The following is a 7,981-nucleotide window of genomic DNA, read 5'->3' on the forward strand; positions in this document are numbered from 1 at the left end:
AAAGAGGAAGAACTTGACGATTTCCTTTACTTTCCTGAGCACTCAGCTATGAATTTAAAAATGTATTTATTTTAGCTTGGTTCATGCTTATGTGTTTTTCAGAGGAAGCACTTAGAAAAAAAAAAAAAAACTATGTATGTTTTCACACACAGCTATATTCCCACCCCTTAGTACTGCGTGAACATAAAAACATTTAATAAAGGCTACGGAACTGTTAATATTTTTTTAAAAAACAACAATATAAAAATAAGACATAATAAATGTTTTTAAAAATTCCTAGTCTACGGCCACGCCACCCTGAACAAACCCGATCCAGTCTGATCTCGGAAGCTAAGCAGGGTCGGGCCTGGTTAGTACTTGGATGGGAGACCACCTAGGAAGACCAGGTGCTGTAGGCGGAAAAAACAAATAAATAAGGGATTGTAAGCTGACAAGGTCCTTGCAATCTGTGAGGTCAACCAAGGGTTGCCTCGCCAAAAAAAAAAAAAAAAATTCCTAAATACTTGAAACATATAGAAAAATAAGGAAGGTAAAATAAGACAAACATCCAAGTTCTGACCGCCCAGGTATTATAAATGTTGACATTCTTCTAAACGTGTTTCGATCTTCTTTTAGACTTGTGCACTGCTATCAAAACAAATAACTCCCAGTTAGAGTTAATTGAAGAGCGGAGGAATTATTTATGCATTCTTTTAATGATCATACATTGATTCAAAATTAAAAATTATATACAATGCTCATCACTAGAGATTTCAAAAACTTATATTTTAGGTCAGTACTAAAACTATTCCGTTCAAAATAAAATCTTCCTATGACTGGATTATTGGTGATTCAATCTTGTTCCTTTAACATCTCTTGAGCACCTGGGGAAGATCTAGCAGCAAAAATAAAGAAGGGGAAGAAAACACTCTAATTATGAGGAACCTTCTTTACTACTTACTGAAACTATATATCTAAAAAAAATGAACTCATATATACGTTATCCCCTGCCTTTCACCTCTATTTATATTATTAATCCTTGACAAAAAGATCAATATATTGTAAATTCATTTCTATACACTCAATATCAGTGAGATAAAATATAATTATGAAAGTACTATTACATAAAGAAGTACCAGATAGAACTATTATAGATACTTAGAGATGAGCTATGCCTCTCTCATTTCCTGTACTTTACGAGTAGATACAATACTATTTCTTCCATTATGAATTGAAATATTCTTAAATTTGCTGAAGAATTTCAATAAAGCCAATGAAAAGAATTATTAATCCCCTTGGATAGTAGTGGGAAATGTATTGTAATTGGTAGGCTTCATATCAGAGTTCTTGGACTTTCTCCAAGTGCATTAGCGATTGGTCATCTTAATTACATGGTCCATTAGCCGAAATCTGCATTACAAAACTACCATCCACCATTCTTGCCAACTCTGCTCCATTCATTGTAAGGTCAAAGTTTTCTTGCTCGTTGTAAAATGAAACTAGATATATTAAGTTAAAGTATTTCAAGCTCATTAAATATGCAACCTCAAGTTAGTCACTATATCACATACAGAAAATAACTGCATTCTAGATAATGCCTCTAATACTTTCAGCTTTTTGTGATGTGAGGCGCTTCTGCAAAAGATCTGGGCACATTCAACAAATTTTGAAAGAGCATAGCAATTATTCTACTTTCTGCGCATTATAGATATAATTACCTACAGTGAAGACACGAATGTCTCAGTCTAACCGATAATAATCATTAGTGTGTTTCTAAATAAAAAGTAGATTCAGAGCCAACCTTATCACCGCCGGCAAGTATTTAATCCAGAAATATCCACGGACCCTTAACCGAAGCCACTTGCAATGTTTCTCTCAGCACGGTCCCTACTCAGAAGTGTTCAAGTAACCAGCTCATACTGAATGGGTCTCTTCAATATTTTTTCCTTCATTCAGTCGGATATTAACATTTTTGCAGCATATACTATGTGCCCCGTGCTGGTGTACCAGGGCAAATAAAAGACATCCTCGGTCCTCAAAACACTAGTGACCCAGCTCGTTCTATGTAAATTTTTCAAGAGGGTACAAATTTATCATGCGTCGTTTTCTATCAAAGAGCCCTCATTTCTCCATTTTCTTCCAAAGGATATGATGCAAAACTTATTCAGATTCCTCCCTAACATCCAAAGACTATGTCTACACATTTCTTGAGTCTCATCTAATTTATCAAAATATTGAGGCTCGCCTAGAACACAGCATGTGACGAACTCAGGCTAGCATTGTTCTAAATCTTAAATATTCTTGCCAATTACCTATATGACAAGCCACTCTAGGCTTTTTTCCCAGTACTGAAGCCATGCGTATTGATTTATACATTGCAGCCTCAGGCTTTCCCTTAATGAAAATGGGGACAGTGAGCGTCTGTATCCTCTCTTCCCATCTTTCCTTTTAGTTCCAGTGAATCCTTAGAGATCACTGAGAAAACCCCAAACGCATATGCAGGTCGTTATAGCAGGTGACCTTCAATTATTCTCCGCTTCTCACTCAACCGTGATTTCATCTCAGGGCTTATTCTAAACTTCCTCCCCGAAAACCTACGCCCTTTGGCATGAAAAAGAAATGGGAATGTTTGAGCATATGGACTTCCTTCAGCTCTACGTTACACATTTGGCTTCGCTGTGTAGTCACGCCTCAATCTTTCCAAAGTAGTAGTGGGAATTTACAAAATAACAAAAACAAAACCCCCCAAAAAAGCCTTATTGTTGTCTACACATTTTTCTCATCACAGTTCTCCGGGTGCATCGTATATTGTTGTTACTCTAACGTATCTAAATATCATCCAGTCAATCTTTCTATTAATTCTTTTAAAATTATCTCTTACTAAATTGTTGTCTGTGCAGCTAGATCCATTTCTATATATTATCTCCATTTTCTTTTACATTTATTTGAATCAGTTGCAGTTGTAGAGTCTGAAACTCTCTGGGCGAGGCTCCCAGCCTCCTTAAGTCAGCCTCCCTTTTAGTGGGTCAAGCAGTGAGATCAAATCTGTTATATGGAAGCTTAAAGATGATATGACTTAAGTCAAATCATCTTTTATAACTCTGTCCGGAAACAGGAATAAAGCTGTTTCCTGGAAGGAACTGTGTAGATAGGATGAGCTCTGTGGTGTTCAATCTAATTTCTAATCTTATTAGTCCCAGGGGAGATAGATAAAAGGATCATCGAAGTGGCCCGGATGTGTGCTGGCCTTGTGACTGCACCTCCATCTCTGACAATGGCTACCTCCTTGTGGTCAGCAAAGAGGCTGCTAGTTCCGGAGAATTTCAGCAAAGGTGATCTTTGGTGGTGACAAAGATAAAGGGAACAAAACTGTGTGCATTTATTAAACTGTAGCCACCGTGTCACATCGTGTTACTATAAAGTAGGCTAGACAGAACTGGCACAACCTTCCAACACCCTGCAAGCCAAGAAACAAGGCAGAGTGCGGACGGGGGTGGGAATTTTTAAGACATTGCCAAAGGGCGAGGGGATGACGATGACGATGATGATGACGATGACGATGACGACGACGACAATGCAGCACCAGGGCCACACCCCCGGGCTAACATCGTCGGGGAACCACCTCCCCTGGAAAAATCTGAATCCTCCTTTTATAGCACTTGAAACCCATGTCTGCTTATAACCAGCCGTTCACTAATAATTGGACCTTTAAAGTGCTACGGCCCTCCTCGCAAGGTCTCCATTATTCTCATATCAAACAACTTTCCCCTGTTTGAAAAGTTAGGTTGACATCAGATCCCAACGCTCTCTTGACCTTCTCACTGTTCAGACACGAATAAGGATTCGAGCAGCTGTCCGAAGTGTTGATGCTTCGGTTAAAGAAATAAACACTATTTGAGCATCTGCTATGTTCTAAGCACCTATATTTTGTATTTTTGTACATGTTAATGTCTGTAATCTTGTAGTAACTCAGATCTTACATTTTGGGCACACTGATCCTCATGGAGTTCAAAAGGTGAACCAGAGCCGTGTGGCTTTCTCCGCTGCACTCCTGAGCCTCATCCCCACTCACCCTGGCCCGCCCAGGTAATGGTCTGAGATTAGCATCTCCCATTACTCCTGCTTCTCCTCCTTACCTGGCTACAGCAGTGTTTTGCCATGGTGACAAAATCCCTATCTCCTTCCTGTTAATTCTCATCCCTGGCGGACTCTGTTTAAAAGCAGAGAGTGACTATATGGGGTCACTTGGCTTTTCTCCCTGCGGACCTGGTTCTCTCTCTCCATCTGCCCGCGCAGCGTTGCTTTCCAACCCTAATACGCTTGCATCCATGGAAATGTCCATTCTCGTCTCAGGACTCAGCTCTTTCCCGCATCCCCCCCCCCCCCCCCCCCCCCCCGCCCCGGCCACTCCAACAAAGCTCCCTCCACTGGGCTCTTCGGGGGAATGAGTATTTTATTAAAGATAATAAAGGAATTAATAGAAGGGCTTCCCATAACTCAGGGCATAAAATTTGACGTCAAAATTCCCATTTTCCTTCCACGTTAGGTCCACGGCCTCCAGGCCCCTCTTCTGTCTTAAAGTCGCTCCCCGGAGCATCCCATCTCCTCCCCCCAACATGCTGCACTTCCACCTTGGCCCATTTCTGTCTTTCTTTTCTTCAAATGTGGATTAATTTGTCTCTTCTAATATATCACATCCCACAGTCATCAATAACACTGTCTTCAAGTTGACAAAAAGGCAGCAAAATAAAAGATCCTCCCATTTGTTATCCGGACCCATCCTCCCTACAAAGTGACTACGAAAGGATCATATCACATTTTTCTCCTTTATATTTAACACTTTTCAAATGCTCTTTATGCGCAGACTCCGTGGGAAGTGCTAGCAAGATGGAAGGAAGTGATCTGCAATCGCTAAGAAATCGCTCTCCGCCCATGAAGAAACTTGCAAATAAATACGCAATCAGGTGAACAAGACGCCGGAGGACATGATATGCTCAGATGGTACAAACGGGTTATTGGGAGTTTAAAAAATGGGAGAGGAGGGAGGTCAAGCAAGACACCAGGTACGGAGCTCCAAAGAGAAAATCTGGTCGGCCACGGTGCTCCGCTTCCGGGCGGGAATGACTCTCGAAGTCCTAAGCTCAGAAATCAGGCCCAGTGAAAGGGGATGATGCTGTTCTGCACCATCGAGCTAACGACAACGGCGCCAAGGTGCTCCTGCGTTCCGCCAGTGCCCAGCAGGTGGCGCCTGGCTCCTTCCCTGCGCTCCGCATCCCGCACTGCGGCCAGGCCCCGGCCCGGCCCCGCCTGTCATCAGCACATCCTTGCGACTTCCTCCATTTTTATCCTGTTATCACGCCGTTCATAATGTTTTCCATAAAAATGTTTTAAATATCTCCCTTCCCTAGCCATTGAATTGTTATGTTGAAGAGGTCTTGATAAAATGAATAATGTCTTGATTAAATATATAGAATGCAGTTTATCCTCGGGAAAAGGTTCTATCTTCTGATATATTAAGCCATGGCCCAAAAAGGAAAATTCTATTCCTCAAGCTAAGATGTGTAGCCGGTCATCTTTCCCCGTAGTCTGCTTTTTTTCCCTAGCTTCATGATTTATCAAAAAGAATAGACAAGAATCCTTTCCCTTTCTTTCCTAAGGTAGCAGATATGACATAGATGTTACTGTCTCCTGGTCCCCTGCTCTTGTCTACCTCCTATCCGTGTCTTTCGAGAACCTCCGTGAGCCCGAGCCGAGTGGGAAGGACCATGCAGCACGATGACCAGCAAGGACAACGGTATCTTCAGGGCGCTGTCAAAACTCAGAGAAGCTGCTTCTTAACTCTGTGGCGAACGCTGTGTGGAGGCAGCAGGCACTGTAAAGCCCTTTGAGGGTCTATAACACTCGAGCTGTCAATACAGTTCAATAGCCAAGAAATCAGCCACTCGGCCTTATGCCCCCAAGTGTTTCCTTCCAAGTCCCATCGATGCTCCCTCTGGTCTCCTTCACGGCACTTAAAGTTCCTAACTTCCTCCATCCCTCTGCCACTATCGTCTTTCTCTAGAACACAAAACCAGTCTCCAAGACGTTCTTCCTCATTGCATGATCATGCCCCTCAAATCTTTGACTTACTCTTGCTTTTTCTTTACTTTGCTAAAATTCAGGACCTACCTAAAATTTCCCAACGGCTGCCGAATGTTCTGCCAATCAAGTGTAAACCCTTCAACGTGGCTCAACTTATTCCTTCAAAGCCGTGTGTCCTGGACTCTAGGTTTGAATTCTGCCATCTACCAGCTGGGGCTTTGGGGCAACTACTTAATTTCTCCAAGCCTCAGAGTCCTCGTTTTTTAAATAGGGATATCTTTTCATATGATTACAGTGAAGACCAAATGAGATAAATTCTCCAATGTTCTTAGAATACTATCTGGCACATAGTAATCGATAAATATTAGCTGTAATTATTATCTCTCAAACGTCATCTTTCCTACTATTTCTGTGCTTGTGTCTGATAAATCTCTTTGTTGTTCCTCTAAGTGACCATATTTTCTCATCTTTGTGTCTTTCACCTGCTTCTTCCTCTACCTGCATCTCCCTTCTACGCTTCCGCCAAACTTCCTTCCACTGACTTATCTCTCAGGTCTAATTGTGGATCTCATTTCCTGCCTGAAATTCCCCAGTGCTGAGGCGATGCCTTTATTGGTTTCCATCAGTCTCTTGCACAACTTATCCAAGCACTAATCACTGTGTTCTCCTTCATCGGATTATAAATTCCTCATTGTCTCCCCAAGACCCACCACTGCCACTGGCATAGCATGAGCTTTTGAGAACAAATAATCTAATTTTCAAGGGCATATATGATTTAATTTGATCTGACCAAGAGCCATATCATTATTATAAGCTCTCGAATAGTCAAGCTTTATGAACCGTGATTTTTGAAATATGTATTTCTTTAATGTTAAGATCTGTGTCTCATTCACTTTTACCTCTCATAACTAGCAACTAGAGCAGTATCCTCTATGTACAGAATAAATATTCAATATGCATTAGTGTAAATAAAACAAAATATCTTTTAATTACACAATTACAAGATGCTTTCTGTGTGAATGAAGCATGGAAAAGTAAGTCTGGGACCAAATTTATTTTTCCATAAATAAATGCCACTGGGTTTTATGTCTTTAATACTGATGGTTTATATTATTTTTAGAGTGAACATTTAAAAAAAAAAAAACTATGGACACAGCATTATTCAAAGAGAAATTTTGAAAAGAAGAAAATCTTGAGGATTAATGTCCTTAATATTCATTTCTGACAGCCTATGTTCAAGTTCAGGTTATCTGGTCAACATTTGGGTCTGACTCGTAGTTTCCAAATCATGGTGTGTCGTGTTCTAAATCATCTCTCCAGGAGAGCGTTGGAGATCGCTTTCCACAGGTTTTCTCAATTAAAGATGCATCTAGTTTTTACCCACATCACCCACATCTGCTCATAAAAAAATGAATAATGGAACACACATGTGCTGACTTGCGATTCATTTCAGCCTTTTGCAGGTGCAAATGCAAGTTTTAAGGTGCAAAGTGGAGCCACAAACGTCGTGGGCTTGTCCAGCTGAAATTCTAGCCTCTAATCACATCTAAATAACTCCTCAGGTGATGCAATCACAAGATTTTGCTCACAAAAAGAGTGTAATAAATATTGCAGATTGAACTGGTATTTAGCAACAGATGAGGCTACATTATTTAGAGAAAATGAAATCCAGCTCATTTTCACCAAGCTGGTATTTGACAAAGCATTCTTTTCATATATTAACAAAAAATTCACCGTACATTTTGAAGCAACTTTGACCAAATGAAACAGGAAATAAAATACTTCTATTTGTATATATAACTGATTTAGAGATTTACATTGACAGATAACCCAAATCTACTGTAATTATCTCATGTCCCTGCAGCTGGGAGGAACTTCTAGCAGACACTAAGTCAATACTCGGGTACAAGAAGTAAGAGGG

At 40.6% G+C, this 7,981-nt stretch overlaps 1 non-coding gene across 1 annotated transcript; it reads left to right on the top strand.

Moving 5' to 3' along the window:
* The first annotated feature begins 279 nt into the window (after positions 1-279).
* Positions 280-398, top strand: LOC112472762. The gene has a single exon (XR_003043755.1). It is a non-coding gene; the product is annotated as a 5S ribosomal RNA (ribosomal RNA).
* The last annotated feature ends 7,583 nt before the right edge of the window (positions 399-7,981 follow it).

This window comes from Pteropus alecto, unplaced genomic scaffold (assembly GCF_000325575.1).
Source record: "Pteropus alecto unplaced genomic scaffold, ASM32557v1 scaffold87, whole genome shotgun sequence".
Taxonomy (NCBI): Eukaryota; Metazoa; Chordata; class Mammalia; order Chiroptera; family Pteropodidae; genus Pteropus; species Pteropus alecto.